Source organism: Leptonychotes weddellii, chromosome 4, assembly GCF_054177405.1.
Source record: "Leptonychotes weddellii isolate Sample4059 chromosome 4, ASM5417740v2, whole genome shotgun sequence".
Classification (NCBI taxonomy): domain Eukaryota; kingdom Metazoa; phylum Chordata; class Mammalia; order Carnivora; family Phocidae; genus Leptonychotes; species Leptonychotes weddellii.
In genome coordinates this window covers 125953999-125972055 of record NC_138372.1, presented here as the reverse complement: position 1 = coordinate 125972055, position 18057 = coordinate 125953999, and the positions used below count along the sequence as shown (strand labels likewise).

At 36.6% G+C, this 18057-nt stretch overlaps 1 long non-coding RNA gene across 1 annotated transcript in view; it reads left to right on the top strand.

Moving 5' to 3' along the window:
- Window positions 1-18057, top strand: part of LOC145720928 (uncharacterized) — a 288979-nt gene that overhangs the window by 147934 nt on the left and 122988 nt on the right. The window lies entirely within an intron of this gene.

The window sequence follows — 18057 nt, the reverse complement described above, 5'->3', positions numbered from 1 at the left end:
TCCCCAATGTCCATCACCCAGCCACCCCATCCCTCTCACCACCCACCATTCCAGCAACCCTCAGTTTGTTTCCTGAGATTAAGAATTCCTCATATCAGTGAGGTCATGATATAAAAAATAATTCTGCTACACTTCTCTTCTAATGTTAATTGGTATTTTTGTCCTCTCAATCAAGAAATTTAGCACACCTTAACACCATATATCCCTCTCCTATCTTCTGTCCTATTCTTGCCTTCTTATTTTAATTCTCTTATATTTTAAACCTCTCAAGACATTTAAAAAATTTTATACAGTCATTATTCATTTGGATATATCCACATATTATTTTTATTTCATTTATTCCTTCTTGTATCTCTCTCTTTTTTTAAGACGAAACAATACCCTTTTTATTTTTAAAACTTTGGTGAAAATAGGTTTCCATATGACATCCCATTTTTTTTTTTTTAAATTAATGTATATATCACATCTTCTTTATCCATTCATCTGTCGATGGACATTATGCAGCCATCAAAAGGAATGAAATCTTGCCATTTGTAACGACGTGGATGGAACTGGAGGGTATTATGCTGAGCGAAATAAGTCAATCAGAGAAAGACATGTATCATATGACTTCACTGATATGAGGAATTCTTAATCTCAGGAAACAAACTGAGGGTTGCTGGAGTGGTGGGTGGTGAGAGGGATGGGGTGGCTGGGTGATGGACATTGGGGAGGGTATGTGCCATGGTGAGCGCTGTGAATTGTGTAAGACTGTTGAATCACAGACCTGTACCTCTGAAACAATACATTATATGTTAAAAGAAGAAGAAGAAGAAGAAGAAGATAGCAGGGGGGGAAGAATGACGGGGAGGAAATTGGAGGGGGAGATGAACCATGAGAGACGATGGACTCTGAGAAACAAACTGAGGGTTCTAGAGGGGAGGGGGGTGGAAGGATGGGTTAGCCTGGTGATGGGTATTAAAGAGGGCATGTTCTGCATGGAGCACTGGGTGTTATATGCAAACAATGAATCATGGAACACTACATCAAAAACTAATGATGTAATGTATGGGGATTAACATAACGTAATAATAAAAAAATTAAGGCAACCTGCCTGTGGGTTAATCATACTATAGACTTCATCGTAGCGTGTACAGATGCCTACAGTATTTACAAATGTTATCTGTTAGGTAGTTAAGTTTTGTTGCAATTTTTCCAGCACATATTCTACAGTAAAATTAAGAGGGGATACTGGTGTTCTTGTATAAAAATTCTTAACAGATGGATAAAGGCAATTTTCCTGAGAAAAGATTTGTTCTTGAAATATTTTTCTTTCACAATTGGAAATATAGAAATGGGATGTGGTTGTAAAAGAAGTATAAGAATGTCTAAGTTAACATTTTTTCTTTTAAATTATTTAAGTACCATTAAATTAAAATATTTACATTCATTATAAAAAATGTTAAATCTTATGCAAATGATTTAACACGGATTGCTGCAACACAAATTGCACTTTTTTAAAAAAATTATTGTTTACATGGAAGAAAAACATCTTGTTTGTTACCCTGTTTACAAATCCCGACTGACTTCAGATCAGTCACACAATATGCACTTTGAGAAACATCAGTCACAGTGTACGTTACAGTTGTAATGCAGTCTTGCAAACTGAGTCGGCCCCTTCCAGCCAGTCAACCTGCCTCTGGGCCTGCCAGGGGATCTGATGTCTGCCATGCCACTTCCAGAAAGCGGGACTAGGACCGGGGCCTTGCCTGCTAAGGAATGTTGAGAGAGAGTTTTTTTCTTGTATCTCTTTCTTGCTTAGATGTTATTATTATTATTTTTTTTGCCTAAAGAATACCTTTTAATATTTTATTTAGTGTGGCTCTGCTAATGGTAAATCATTTTAGTTTTATTTATCTGAAAATGTCATTTCATCCTAATTCTTAAAAATGAAATAAATTCTTTATTATATATTTCTAGGTTAGTAGAAATCTTTCAGCACATTAAAAATTTCATTCTGTTTTTTATTGACTTTCACTAAATCTGTTGAGAAATTAGAAGTCAGTTTTATTTTTGTTTCTTTGAAGGTAATCTTTCTTTTCTTACTCTTGACATTTTCTCCTTTTTTTTTTTTTCAACAGTTTTACTATATTGGACTAGATGAATATGTAGACATTAAATGGTGTCTAGTCCATTTGGGCTACTATAACAAAAATATTGTAGACTGGGTGGTTTAAAGAACAAATATTTATTTCTCAATGTTCTGGAGGCTAGGAAGTCCAAGATCAAGGAGCCAGCAGATTTGGTGTCTGGTGATTTTTCCTGTTTGTAGACTGCTTCTCACTTGTCCTCACATAGTAGAATGTGTGAGGGGGCTCTCTGGGGTCTCTTTTATAAGGGCACTAATCCTATTTGAGGATTCTGCCCTCACAATTTAGTCATCTCCCAAATGCCCCATTTCTTAATAGCATCACATTGGAGGTTGGAATTTCAACATATGAATTTGGGGGGGTGATATTCAGTCCATAGCAAACCCATTCACTGAGTTCTTAATTTTGCATATTTTATTTTTTCATTTTAGATTTTCCAATGGTAGTTTTTCAAATATGCCATGCCAATTGTATATATTTCTTAGTTATTTGCTATATTTATAATCTTTTAAAAATCTCTGTGAATGTAGAATTTTGTCTCCTCAAGCAAAAGCATAATTACAAGCCTGTGTTTAATAATTCCAATATCAGAAGCCCTTTTCCATTATCTATTTTTTTCTGTGCAACAATTTTCCTTTGTTTCTATCTAGCATGCAAGGCACACAGTAAAGTTGATTCTCATTATTCACTGTAGTTATATTCCATAAAGCCACTGTGAGCAAATATGGAACCATTGTTCCTAGGAGAAATATAGAAATAAGTTCCTGTGAGCCTCTGGTCACAACCTTATCATCAACTAATCACTATGTAACCTTATTTTATGTATATTTTTGTTTAAAGACACCTTAATTTTTAAAAAGGATTTATTTATTTATTCTAGAGAGAGAGCGTGTGAGTGGGAGAAGGCAGAGAGAGAGAGGCAGAGAGAGAATCCTCATGCAGACTCTGTGCTGAGTGCAGAGCCCAATGCAGGGCTTGATCCCACAGCCCTGAGATCATGACCTGAACCAAAGTGAAGAGTCGGGGGCCTAACCAACTGAGCTACCCAGGTGCCCCATAAAGACACCTTAATTTTTATACACACACACACATACACACACTCACTCTCTCTCTCTCTCTCTCTCTCTCTCACGTATTTCTTACAAAGAATTAGTTACATGGTATTTGAATGATTTAAAGCCAGAGGCTTTGGTGGCTATTTGTATTACATAGGTTCATTTGCCAACATGTTTGTAAAACAAGCCAGTCTCATCAGCATTGAAAAACAGCTCTTCCACAGAACCCTTTTCCTGTAACACTTAGCAGATATTAAATAAATTCTCCTGTAGTTTCCTGATCTGCAGAACCTGCCTTGCTTATAATTTTAACATTTTTTACCTATATCAACTTTTGAAATGCAGAAGCCAGCAGAACTAGGCAAGAAGGGTTTAAAAATTTCCTGATCCTGGTTAACATGACTATAAATTTCTGACTTTTAGTCTCCTGCCTATGCTGGTCATTCTACTTTCCTTATTTGTTGTCATCTCACAAATCCACAAATGTCGCCACTTCTCCATGGCTTCATCATACACTATAGATGTTATTTTAGCACCTTCCTCAGTGGCCTTATTTACAGATTGATAAATTTCCTCTTTCTTTTTCTGAACATATTGTATTGGTGATTCATTAACATTGAACTCACAGACAATAATCCTAGAACTCATGCCTGAATGAAGCTTATCTAGCACAGACATTTTCTACCTAAGACAGCCTTCTCATGCTTAGGAACACTAGACAATACTTAAGCACTCCACTTAGAGCCATTTTAAGCAACAAAATCACCACCACAAAGCACAAAATAGGAAGAACTAAATAGACTGCAAATAGCATACTTAAAATATGAGAGCTGACATAGGAAGGCAGAACATCACCTTGTTTGACCTCAACTGGAAATATGTATGTTGAGTGACTCAAATGTTTTGCCACTCTGCACACCTCCTCAAATGACCATGAAAATGCCATGAGTATTGATTTGGAGGTCACCAATAAATTTTAGTGAATAGATGAATAATCAGCATTGACTTTATCTGGCATTTCTTGAAACCAGTTTCAGGAATTGAGATTTTTGTGTCACCCACATGGCTTGAAGCTAGGATGCAGTCTTTGTGAGGGCAGTTACTTCCAGTGGACCCTTATTCCAGCAGTGTGGCCTTTTGGAGTCCCAACCGAAAATATGGAGTGCCTCACAATCCAGCTTTTTTCCTGCCTAGCCCTGAAGCTGTCAAGTACGTTGCTCAGTCACTCAGTTACTTTTTCTAGAATTGGTCACCATCCTAAGGGTAAAATATTCCAGCCTTTCTTCTCTGAATTTCTGTCCTGTCCTGGACCTTGTCTCAGTGATTCTTCACTAATAACATGCTTTTAAATTTTATCATATCCTGGTCATTTTTACATCATCATCATCTGATGACAATCTGTGAGATTGGACTCCAAGATCTTTTTGACCTAAGACTTTCATTTTTATGAATTTGTTTTTGTTAGGGCACAGGGATAGATCACACACTTGGGGCTGGTGGGAATGTAGTTTCTTTTAAAGAGTATAGACATTTCAATTTTCAGTTATTCTGGCAAGAGGTCAAGATAAGGTTCAACAGATGAATTTTATAGAAATGAAGTGAGGGGTCATTTCGCTCTGAGAAATGAAGTGTTTCTGGTGATGTTGTTGGAGAAACCAGTAAGCTATTATTAGTCATGAGCAGCAGATCAAGATATTCCCTGGTAAGGAATCTAGGTTAAGTCTAGGCCTTGACAGAGTTGTAAGTTATTCCTTGTATTGACTTGCCTTTTATTATATCTTTAGCAACATATCATTAAATGCAATAACCTAGAATCAGTTGTCCCATGCGGAATTATGGATGCATTCATTCAATTCCTGGTAGAAAGAAAGAGAGTTCTCTTCCTCTGACATCAGAGTGTAGAATGCACTGGTAATAGACAGCTATGCCCAACTTGGCAGTGACCTCACAATAGCCATCTCCGTTGGAGGTAGCATAATGAGTATATTAGTTTCCTGGGACTGCTATAACAAAGAACCAAAAACTGGGTAGCTTAAAACAACAGAAATATATTGTTTCCTAGTTCTGGAGGTTAGAAGTCCTAAATCCAAGTGTCAACAGGGCCTTTCTTCCCTGACAGCTCTAGGGGAGAATCCTTCCTTGCCCTTTCAGCTCCTGGTGTTTTCTAGCAATCCTTGGCATTCTTTGACTTGCAGATGCATTACTCACATCACATGGCTTTCTTCTCCCTGTGTGTCTTCACATCATCTTTCCAGTGCGTATGTCGAAATTTCCCCTTTTTATGACCTCATCACATTTAGAGGTACAGGGGTTTGGACTTCAACATATCTTTGTTTGAAGGAGCCCAATTCAATCTATAACAATGAAGAATCCAAGAAAGAAAAATTTTAGGGATCTGATCCTGAACACAAGTGAAGCAGTGTACTAGGAAACTCTCATATTCATGATTGAGGCATCATTTTTGTGGGTTTATGCTATATTATAAAATATAACATAGGCAGTGTGGGGTATTTCTCAGTTAAGGTTCAGTCAGGGGAGCAGAGTCACTGTGAGTTTTGGAATTGGAATTTATTATGGGTTTTATATCTACACAAGTGTAGGATCGGGGAAAGAAAGGCCCAGAAGGGGAGTTGGAAGTTCAGGAAAGGAGTCATTCACATGTCCATCTGAGAAACCAACCACATCTAGTCACCAAAGTGAAACTGAAAGGGAGAAGCTCATGGGGAAATGCATGAGAAGCTGGTGCTTCTATTTGGCTCCCCTCATGTGTGTCGATAGACAAGCAGTTGTTTTGGGTCTAGAATCACTGTCAGTCAGGAAGATGAACAATTAGGACTGGATATGGAATGAAGGATAAAGTGGGACCTGCTGGGCCTACCTGAAACTGTGCGTCATCATGTCTGACAATGAAAACTTTCACTCCAACGTTCCAAAATTTGCCTGAGCACTCTTTTGACCAATTCAAACCTTGAAATATATGGGAGAGGGGAATCCAAGAAATATAATTTTCATCTTTAACTGCATGCCACAAGAGAAGGGCAGAGTTCTTCAGGGATTCACAAATTGAACATGAAACAGAAATAAAAATTTATTACAACATTAATGGAATTATAAGAAGGAGATCTAGGGAAGTTGCACTAAGGGATTAGATTGTTTTATTTCACAGACAAGAAAAGTTAATAAAGTGATCTATATTCACATAAGGCTTATGAGAAAGAAAGTAAGGACTGCCTGTGACCTGGGTATAAAGATTAACTTTCCCTTTTTGAAATTGAATGTAAAACTTAGGAGAACCAAATTATGGCTTTCATGTATTGAGCCACTGACTAGTTCAGTATAGTTCAACATATATTTGCATACAGATTTTTTGTTTGAGTAAAGATGTTTAACCAGGTCTTCCTTTCTTCTTTTCCCTACGTTCTTCCCTCAAAAGACCAGGTCATTTGTATTAACATTTTCCAAAGAAACAGAATCAATAGGATATATACATACATATTTGTTTGTGTTGTGTATATATAAAAACCAATAGAATATATATAAATAAATCATAAACTATAAATAATAAATATAATAATACAAATATAAATATAAATAAATAATATATATTTATTATAAGGAATTGGCTCATGCTATTGTGGAGACTGACAAATTCTAAGATCTGTAGGGTGAATCAGCAAGCTGGAGACCCAGGAGAACCAGTGGTGTGGTCCCAGTTTGAATCTGAAAATCTGAGAACTAGAAGAAGCAATGGTATAGCTTTAGTTCAAAGGCCATCAGGATTGAGACTCAGGAAGAACAGATGTTTTGGTTATGTCAGAAGGTAGAAAAAAGCCAATCTCCCAACTTGAAGACAGCAGTCAGGTAGAAACAATTCCCTTGCTTCATGGAGTCAGGTAGAAACATGTTCAATGGTCAACCATTTTGGTCTATTCAGACCTTCAACTGATTGGACGAGGCTCACCCACTTTAGGGAAGGCAATCTACTTTGCTCAGTCTACCAATTCAAATGTTATTCTCATCTAGAAACAGCCTCACAGACACAGAATAATGTTTAACCAAATATCTGAGCACCCTGTGACTCAGTCAAGTTGATACATAAAATTAACTATCACATCACTATTCTCAAAAACTTTACAGACTAGAACTTAATCATGCCCTGGAAAGAGCCTCTGAGTACTTTTATTATTATCTCAAGTTAAGGGTATTTAATTGTTTTTTTGTTTGTTTTGTTTTATCTGTTTGTTTCTATTTGAGTATGTAGCCTTATTTCTCCTGCATCTCCATTACAAATGTTAAAGAAAAAAAAAACCCACATTAATCCAGGGGTCCTCAAGGGGATGGGCTGTTTTTATCCCAAAGGCATTTTGACAATGTTTGGAGATATTCCTGGGTATCACAAAGCTCAGAGTATGAGGGTATTGCCCTTGGTATCTAGTGGGTAGAGGCCAAAGATTCTATTAAATATCCTATATGCACAGGGCAGCCTCATACGACAAAGAATGATCTGGCCCAAAATATCAACGTTACCACTGTTGAGAAACCTTAAACTATAATCCAAGAAAGATTTGAATATCAGTTTCAGTTTTGGACTACTTAAAGAGTTCTCTCTGTTCATTGAATAAGCCCCAAAGCTGAGAGAATAAATGATTTCAGTAGTAAAATTAAAAAAAAAATTAGACTGAGCAGGGCATTTCCAGCAAGGAAGGAAAAAGATAACCAGAGGCAAGAAGTGTTAAAGATTATTTTTCCTCCAATGCTTGGCTGACTTCTTTTCCAAGCTGGTTTACCAGGTCCTCATTCATTTGCTCAATGTGAAGGTTGAGAGATTATATCAGCCTTGAATAGGAGATGCTTTTCTCCTAAGCCAGTGCTTTAGAGGAAACAGATCCATTCGTATCGTTTAGAAGGTAGCTGGAGCACATATGTATAACTTTTTGGCAGTGATTATCATCATTTTTCTTTTCTTTTTTTTTTTAAAGATTTTTATTTATTTATTTGACAGAGAGAGAGATAGCGAGAGCAGGAACACAAGCAGGGGGAGTGGGAGAGTGAGAAGCAGGCTTCCTGCCGAGCAGGGAGCCCGATGCGGGACTCGATCCCAGGACCCTGGGATCATGACTTGAGCCGAAGGCAGACGCTTAATGACTGAGCCACCCAGGCGCCCTATCATCATTTTTCAAGTGATACTTAAATATCAAGGATGTTCTAATGAATGAATTATATGATGAATTATGTACTACTTCTGTCTTGTATTCTCCAAATGATTTTGGGGGTGAGGTACTAGAACAATGGTCACTTCAGAGGACTGAATGCTGTTTCTGGTGGTGTTTCTCACAGCAAGTATTAGAAGAGGGTGTTCTGTGGGCATGTCACATTCATCTACACTCTGTTTTTCCAGCCCCTATGCCAACACACACGTACCTACACACTGAGAGTAGTGCTTGCGTTGTGAATATCTAGTTTAGTAACAAAAATGGAAAGTAAGAACATTACTTTGTGTAGGAAAGAGTTATTCTTTTTAGAATAATAAGATTTTTCAAACCTTTATATTTTGGGAATGTAAATCAGCTACTCTTTCCTTCTAATGCAAGAAGCTAGCTCGTTAGAAGAGCAGGCCAATTTACTTAGAATGGTATGGGCATATTTTTTTTCTTGTCAGCTTGGAAGTTCTAATGACCTAATTTGATAAATTGGAGTGATATCAAGGTTTCCATCTAAGTATTTTATTTATGCTAATAAAGATTTCTATTTTACATTTCATCTAAAATTTAAAGGTTTTGTACTTGTGTTTTGATAGAACAGTGTCATTTATTTCAGACTTCTTATTTATGGAAATGGCTGTATTGTAGATTTCTATTCTTGGAACTGGAAATACAGACAGGCAAGTCATAAAAATAACAAAACATTTATTTCAGAAAATACCCTGAATACAGTAATTGGTCACTAAAAAGATAAGGTTGTAATTATGGCTTTTCCTAGAAATGAGAACCTGAAGATTTTATAATGAGATCATTTCTAGTATCTGGCAGGCTTCATGTTCACAAATTATATTTTAATATACATATATGGGTTATTTCATTCTAAGTTATTTTATTTCTACTATCTAGGGGACTATAGCCTTTCTTTCATCTATGGAAGTGAATGTATAATATCCTGATAAATTTAATATACTCTTTATATTATAGTGTTAGTCATGCAGAAAAGCACATAAATAATTGAAATATCTTTTCTCTAAAAGGAGACATTGTATTATAATTAGATAATTAACTGTAGTGAATTGGTTATATTTACAGGAGTTAAAAATAATTTGTATTTTCTTGGTCATGAACCCCTAGATTATATCGAGACAAAAGAAATGAGACTTCATAAAATTTTCTGGCCATTTTGGTGAGAAATTTGGTTTTTCTGTTTTCTTGTATTCCTATTTAATTCCTATTAATAAATATTTTTTTAAAGATTTTTATTTATTTGAGAGTGGGGTAGGGGCACAAGGAGAGGGAGAGACAGTCTTAAGCAGACTCCCCACTGAGCAAGGAGCTGGACCCCAAGATCACAACCTGAGCCCAACCAAGAGTCAGACGCTCAACTGACTGCACCACCCAGGCGCCCCTCCAATGAATAAATATTAATAGTTGTCTGTAGGTCATCTTTATGTGAGGCCATGCACTTTATGATGTATTTTCCCCCATGAATTACTTTACCTTTTAGGGTTGAGGTGATGTGGAAGTCATTCATGTAACATTTTTTCCCCTTAACACTATTTTCTTGTTCTATTGGTATAGTATTTTAATTTGAAGCAAAACATCATTTCCTGGATCCTTAAACAATTTACAACACTTCTAAACAGGTTCAGCTCCTTTGGAACCCTCTGCTCTTTGTATATCCATACTATTATGGTTGTTAGAAGTCAGAACATCCTTGGTACTTTTTTTCCGAGATGCCATTATTTTTTTAAGTGTGAGGGAAAGCCTACTTTAAATGCCTTGGCTTGACTGTCAACAGACTATCCATTTGGCAGATGATCCATTATATGATTTTGATTTACACGCTAATAAGAAATTATGACTTGTCAATTGGTTCCTGTTTCAAAGTAATGCATGGAAACATTCATTTACAGAAAAACTTTTCAAACATTTAAAAGTTAAGCTTTACCCAGTGCCTGGGTGGCTCAGTTGGTTAAGTGTCTGCCTTTAGCTCAGGTCATGATCCCAGGGTTCTTGGATCAAGTCCCAAATGGGGCTCCCTGCTCAGCGGGGTGTCTGCTTCTCCCTCTGCCTCTGTCCCCCCAACTCATGTGCTCTCTCTCTCTCAAATAAATAAAATCTTTAAAAACTAAAAAAATAAGAAAAAAATGAAAGTTAAGTGTTACCTTTAAGATGTCTCCTAAGGATTGTATGTGTGATATCAGTTAACTTTTACTATTGAAATAATAGAGGGCCCCGTTGGCACTCTGAACTGTGATATTTGAAGGTTTGCTAACAGTATTCAATGTGAGTGGCCAGAATCACTGGGTTATAATGTATGCAGATCTGAAATTTTCCTAGATATTAATAATTGTTTCTCACAAATGTTTGCTAATTTACACATCAACTGCAAGTGTTCACTCACAACATCAAGAGAACTTGGTGCTGTCAAACTTAAAATACTCCTTTCCCCCCCCATTATGATTTGTAAGAAGTGGCAATTCCTTATTGTTTAATGTGTATTTCCTAATTTTTATTTTTTTTAAAGATTTTATTTATTTGAGAGAGAGAGAGAGAGCATGAGCAGGGAGGAGGGGCAAAGGGAGAGGGAGAAGAAGAAGTAGACCCCTCACTGAGCTGGGAGCCCTTTGTGGGGTTCAATCCCAGGACGCTGAGATCATGACCTGAGCCGAGGGCAGACACTTAACCTACTGAGCCACCCAGGCATCCCTAATGTGTATTTCCTAATTTTTAAGATACATTTATTGACTATTCTGTATTTTTGTTGTTCCATGAATGGCATATTCTTATGTTTTATCCTTTCTTATATGAATTGTTGACCTTTCAGTTTTGTTTAGTAGAGTTTTTTCCCCAATTATATGGATTAAAAACTCATAAACTCATATACTATGACTTGTCTCTTAAGTTATCAGTGATTTCCATTTTTTTTTAAGTAGAATCCATGGTCAGTATGGAGCCCAATGTGAGGCTTGAACCCAGGACTGTGAGATAAAAACCTGAGTGAGATCAAGAGTCCAATGCTTAACTGACTGAGTCATTCAGGTGTCCCAGTGATTTTTATATTTTATCTTGTTTATTGCATTTGCGAGAATTACACATTGCCCGTGTAGAGGTTAGAACTTAGGTATAATACTGACTGTAAGTGAGGACAGACACTTGTACATTTTTGATAGATATTCTTTGTCAAATTAAGATTCACTTTGATTCCAAGTTTGATAAGAGTTTTTACTGTGAATAAATATATTTTCTCAAATTTTTTTCTGTATAAAATGAGATGTTCATAGAATTTTTCTGCTTTAATATCTTTTTGAAGATTTTATTTATTTGAGAGAGAGAGAATGAGAGAGAGAGAGAGAGCATGAGAGGGGAGGAGGGTCAGAGGGAGAAGCAGACTCCCTGCTGTGCAGGGAGCCTGATGCAGGACTCGATTCCGGGACCCCATGATCATGACCTGAGCCAAAGGCAGTTGCTTAACAACTGAGCCACCCAGGCACCCTCTGCTTTAACATTTTTTTTTTAAGATTTTCTTTATTTATTTGACAGAGAGAGAGAGCAGGACAGCACAGGCAGGGGAAGCAGCAGAGGGAGAGAGAGAAGGAGCCTCTCTGCTGAGCAGAGAGCCCCATGTGGGACTTGATCCCAGGACCCTGCGATCATGACCTGAGCTGAAGGCAGTAGCTTAACCAACTGAGCCACCCACGTGCTCCTGCTTTAATATCTTTGAATGCTGAATTTTATTTTCTATTTTAAACATTTCTTGCAATATTGAGAAATAACCTACATGGTCATGATACATTTTGTGTGATTTCATGTTTTAAAAATGTCATTATGTCCTCCTTCATTCCTGTTCCAGATATGGCTAACTTTCCACTAAAATTTGTCCTTTTTTTTTCCCCCCCATAGTGAGGAATTTTCATGGGAAGAGATCTTTCTTATCTCCCCATGTATCTAACTAGGGTCCTGGAACGAATTATTATATTTTTTGGTGCATTGCTTATTTCACCATATGTAATGATATTATTTATCTCTAATTTTTTTTGCCTTGAAAACAATTTTTCATGATATTAATATAACTAGATTTACTACGCTTAATACTTCTTTTACATATTTTTGTCATCTCATTATCAATAATAATTTCTTTTTTTTTTTTAAAGATTTTATTTATTTATTTGACAGAGAGAGAGATAGCGAGAGCAGGAACACAAGCAGGGGGAGTGGGAGAGTGAGAAGCAGGCTTCCTGCAGAGCAGGGAGCCCGATGTGGGACTCGATCCCAGGACTCTGGGATCATGACCTGAGCCGAAGGCAGACGCTTAACGACTGAGCCACCCAGGCGCCCATCAATAATAATTTCTATGTAATTATGTTTTACTACTGTTTTCTGTAAAAAGAATTTAGCTGAAAATTTTTCCTCTTCAGTTCTTTGGTTGTTTTTCTTTTTAATGTATGCCACTAAGAACATACAGTTCTGGATTATAAAGTCGCCTGAAATAATTCTGCCAAATGGATGTTAATGTTATTGATTTAATATGCAGTTAGGTTTATTTTGTTTTAATTGTTTTAGTTTTCTTCTTCAGGAAAAAAATATGCACATATTATATATATTACATATATATAATTGTTATGAGTTGAATTGTGTCCTTCCCTCCTCCCCAAAAAAGATATGTTGAAGTCCTAACCCCCAAAATCTTAAATATGATCCTATGTGGAAATAGGGTCAGGGCATATATAATTATTTAAGTTAAGTGTCTTGCTAGAGTAGGTTGTGTCCCTAATCCAATATGACTGGTGTTCCTTATAAGAAGATGGTTGTGTGAAGATCGAGATAGAAAGCCATGTGGCAATGAAGATAGAGATTGGAGGTATGTAGCTACAAGCTAAGGAACACCAAAGATTGCATGCCAACCCCCAGAAGATAGGAAAAGGCAAGGAAAGACTCCTCTAAAGGTTTTAGGGGAAGCGCGTCCCTGCTGACACTTTGATTTTGGACTTCTAGGTTCCAGACAATACATTTCTGTGGTTTTAAGCCACTCAGTTTGTAGACTTTGGTACAGTCACCCTAATAAACTAATATAGCAATCTAATTTGCCTGACTTTCATTTGTATCATGTTGTCTCTGATTCTATTTATTATTTCTGTTTCAATTTTTTTCCCTCAAGGATTCTCTCTGTTGTTATGTGAAGAGCAGTTTCTTTAATATATGATGCATTTTTGTGCTCAGGCTCTCCCTGATTTTTTAGAATCCATCTTGTTTCAACAGGACCATACTATTATCTGCTTCCTTCCCTCCCTTTCATTTACAAGCAGGTGCTACCTCTAAACACACTGCCTCTGCCCTCCAAAGTGTGTCCCTCTCTCTCCCCCAGATGCACTTTCTGGAACCCTTCATTATAATTCCTCTTTGCCAGTGTTTGACCCACCAGGCATCAGACCTGCTTTCAGAAGTTTCTTTTCAGTGTAGAGCTCTTTTCTTTGGGAGATATACCCTGACTGCTCCTGCATTCCAACTCTGCCAAGACTCTCCTCACAATTTTGTGCATTTCCTTCTAAACTCCCCAAACTGCTCTGGTCTGGTGTCTGGATATTGTCCCCTTTTTACATATAAATTGGAGTTTTGTGGGACTTTTCCCTTTAGTAACACTGTGAGTAGTGGTTATAAATGCTTTTAATTAGAAGTCTATTTATATGGAAAGCTGTAATTTGGCATCTATATTATGTAGAAAACTGAAATGAAGCTAAAACAGTAGGTCTCCTAACTTAAAGGATCTGTATTCTCATTTGTTTGGAGTATACACAATGACTGTCCTGGTTTCTTGAAAATAGGGATCATTGACGCTATGACAGTTCTTTAATGTTATGAAGTCAATATAATCTCCACTTTCCTTTTATTAATTCACAGGTTTTGAAAGTCATAGTGGAATTTATATAACCTGCACAAGATGCAGGTAGGTATGGGTCAAAATAAGGGCTCATATTTGATACAGAGGCCAAGATCCTCAACTTCTCCAAGCCCCGTTTCCCTTACTTATAAAATGGTTTTAATATTAGCTATTTTGCATTATAGCTGTTAGTTCTATATTTGATAATTTATGTGAGCATAATATTTTTAGCATGGAGCCTTGTATGTTAAAGGTATTCAAAAATTGATAGAAGTTGTTATTCAAAATAACATTAATATTATAGTCAGTGAACCAATTATATGTAGGCTAGTTTGGTTTATTAGCTATTTTAGCATTATGAAATTTATTTAAACCACAAAACCCTTTTGAAGTCTTGGAATATATCCACCTGTCAAAGGAAACTGAGACTGGACTGAAAAGCATTGGTTAGAAAAAGATACTTGCAAATTCATTTTCTCACTTAGCTTAGAATGGCACATGCTGATACATTTTGTTTTGGCAGTCTTGATTTTTATAAAACTTTGGACTAAAATGAAAACAATTGAATTGGAAACTTTGTATCACCCACTTCAGGGAATATTACAACAGCTTCTGCTATGGACTCAAGTGTGTTTAAAGGGAATATGTTCCCAGGTACATCGTTTATATTCTACTAAAAAAATAATATTATTTCGCCCACATCCAGTCTGAGGACTTCATTTAATTCTTTTATAGGAATTAAAAGCTCATAAAGAGAACTGATGGAGTACAAGACTGAATATTTTTATTCTGTGGTAAACAGAGACAAGTCGGTTTGCTCCCCAGTTTTCATGTGAATATTCTGGTGTTATCATATTTGTTTCAACCATAATTTAGGGCAGTGGTTCCCAAACCTGGCTGGCCATTAGAACTACCTAAAGAACTGTTCAAGCAAACATATCCCTTAGTATTTCCCATACCTAGTGAAACATCATCTATCTCTTACAAATCTCTTCAGGTGATTGGTGAAACCGTAATTTGAGATGTTTCAGATTAGTCTATATTTCCTTGGATTTGAATTAAAATGCCAAAAAGTAGGTTGTATTGTTTGGGGTGTTAGAAGAACAACATAGACCACTCTTTTCCAAGTGTAGCATCAGCCTCACCCGAGAGCTTGTTAGAAATGCGGAATTTATGCCTTTCCTCAGATATGGTGTATAAAACATGCATTTTTAACAGAATCCCTAAGTGGTTTGTATGCACATCAAAGTTCTAAAAACACTGACAAGAACTTTTATAGAATAAGTTTTGACCTTTTTATCCAAAAACTGAACATAAAAATTTCATGTACCAACCAGAGTGAAGATGCAAAATCAAAAGGCAAAATATTGTTGGTTGTTCTATATACAACATAAAGTTTTTATTGTAATTGCAATTGTAAAAAACTAGTTCATTGTTTAGTCTGAAGCTAGAATTGAGTTCACTCACTACCACTCATTATTTCAATGTTGTTTATAAAGATTTGTGGTTAGGAAGCTTGGGGTCTTAGTTTGAATTGTACTTTATTCTTATCTTACTGGCATGTGAAATTTGTAATAGAGGCAGCATCAATTGCAGCAAAGTAAAAACTAAAAGCAAAACATTTATCCTACCCTTTCTGAGAAAAAAACATTTTGCAATGTGATACACTGTATTTGGTCAACAATTTAATTTACTAGTTTCTGCTAGGCTTTCCCAATTAGCTCCGCTGATCATCCTTGCCACATTGGCTCTTCTCTCTTAAATTTCTAGTCACAACTGTGTTTTAGAATGACTTACATTTTTTTCATTCTTCAAATTGCAATTCCTTGAGGGCAACTTGTATTTCCTACTTTTTGTAGCTCCCAATGTCCTCATCTGCCCCATCCCCCATTCCTAACATAGTTCTTAATAGGGTGATGAGTAATTAGGGTGATCGCATATCCTGATTTAACTGGTGCAATTCTAGAATAAATCTGCTGTCCCACAATAATTATATATAGCAGGCACTTTCATTTTCAAAAATGTCCTGGTCAGAACTATACATTATATGGTCTCCTCTCAGTAATGAAGATGAAACTGAACTGTGGTCTCCTCTCAGTAATGAAGATGAAACTGAACTAAGGAAAGGGTCTCCTTTCCTTTAGAGGAACCTCAACAGCTGTTGCTAGGTGAGACTACTACTTGCCCAGCATCCCTAAAGGTTACCTTACCCCCATTCCTTCCTCCTTTCTATGCTGTAGCTGTCTTTGATCAGTGTGAAATAGCTAATATTCAAAGGATCAGGAATGACTTGCCAAACTTCTTCGGCAATACAGTATACTAGAAATAACTCACTGTCTATTGTAGCCATTTAATTTTATTTGAATTTCTTATTATGGTTTAATATTTTTTTTAATTTTTTTAAAGATTTTATTTATTTATTCATGACAGACAGAGAGAGAGAGAGAGAGAGAGAGAGGCAGAGGGGAGAAGCAGGCTCCCGAGGAGCAGGGAGCCCGATGCGGGACTCGATCCCAGGACCCTGAGATCATGACCTGAGCCAAAGGCAGACGCTTAACCATCTGAGCCACCCAGGTGCCCTATGGTTTAATATTTTTAAAGTTGATTGTATTATACACACTATGGGGTTATTTCAGCTTTATTGAGGCATAATTGAAAAATCAGATTGACAGGTATTTAAAGTGTACAACGTGATGATTTGATATACATATACAGTGTGAAATGATCCCCTCCAGTGACTTAATTAACACATGCATCACCTCACATATTTAATTTTTGTTGTTTTTGAGAACATTTAAGTTCTACTCTCTTAGCAAATTTCAATTATGCAATACAGTGTTACCAATTATAGTCACTATGTTATACATTATATCCTCAGACCTTATTCATTTTTTAAGAGGTGGGGGAGGGGCAGAGGAAGAGGGAGAGAGAATCTTAAACAGGCTCCATGCCCAGCATGGAGCCCCATGCAGGGCTCAATATCACAACCCTGAGATCATGACCTGAGCCAAAATCAAGAGTCAGATGCTTAACTGACTAAGCCACCCAGGTGCCCCCGACCTCATTCATCTTATAGCTAAAAGTTTGTATTCTTTTACCAGCCTATCCTTATTTTCCCCACTCCGCAATTCCTAGCAACCGCTTTTTTACTCCCTGTTTCTATGGGTTTGACTTATTATCTTTTAGATTCTACATATAAGCAATGCCATTCAGTCTTTGTCTTTGTCTAGCTTATTTCACTTAGCATAATGCCCTCAAGGTTCATCTGTGTTGTCACAAATGACAGTATTTTTAAAAGCTGAATAATATTCCATTTTATATTTATACCACAATCTTTACCCATTCACCATTGATGGACATGTAGGTTGTTTCCATTGTGAAAAATGCAGCAATGAAGGTGGGAGTACAGATAAATCTTCAGGAAATTGATTTTGTTTACTTTGAGTAAATACCCAGAAGTGGAATTGCTGGCTCACATGGTAGCTCTATTGTTCATTTCTTGAGGAACCTTCATCCTTTTTTCCATTGTGGCTGTACCAGTTTACATTCCCACTAACAGTAGATGAGAGTTTCCTTTTCTCCACATCCTTACCAGTATTTGTTTTTTTCTTGTCTTTTGGATAATAGCCATCCTAACAAATATGAAGTGATATCTCATTTGTGGTTTTGATTTGCATTTCCCTGATGATTAGTGATGTTGACCACCTTTTTATATACCTGTTGTCCATTTGTATCTCTTCTTTGGAAAAATGTCTATTTGGATCCTTTGTCCATTTTTTAATTGGGTTACT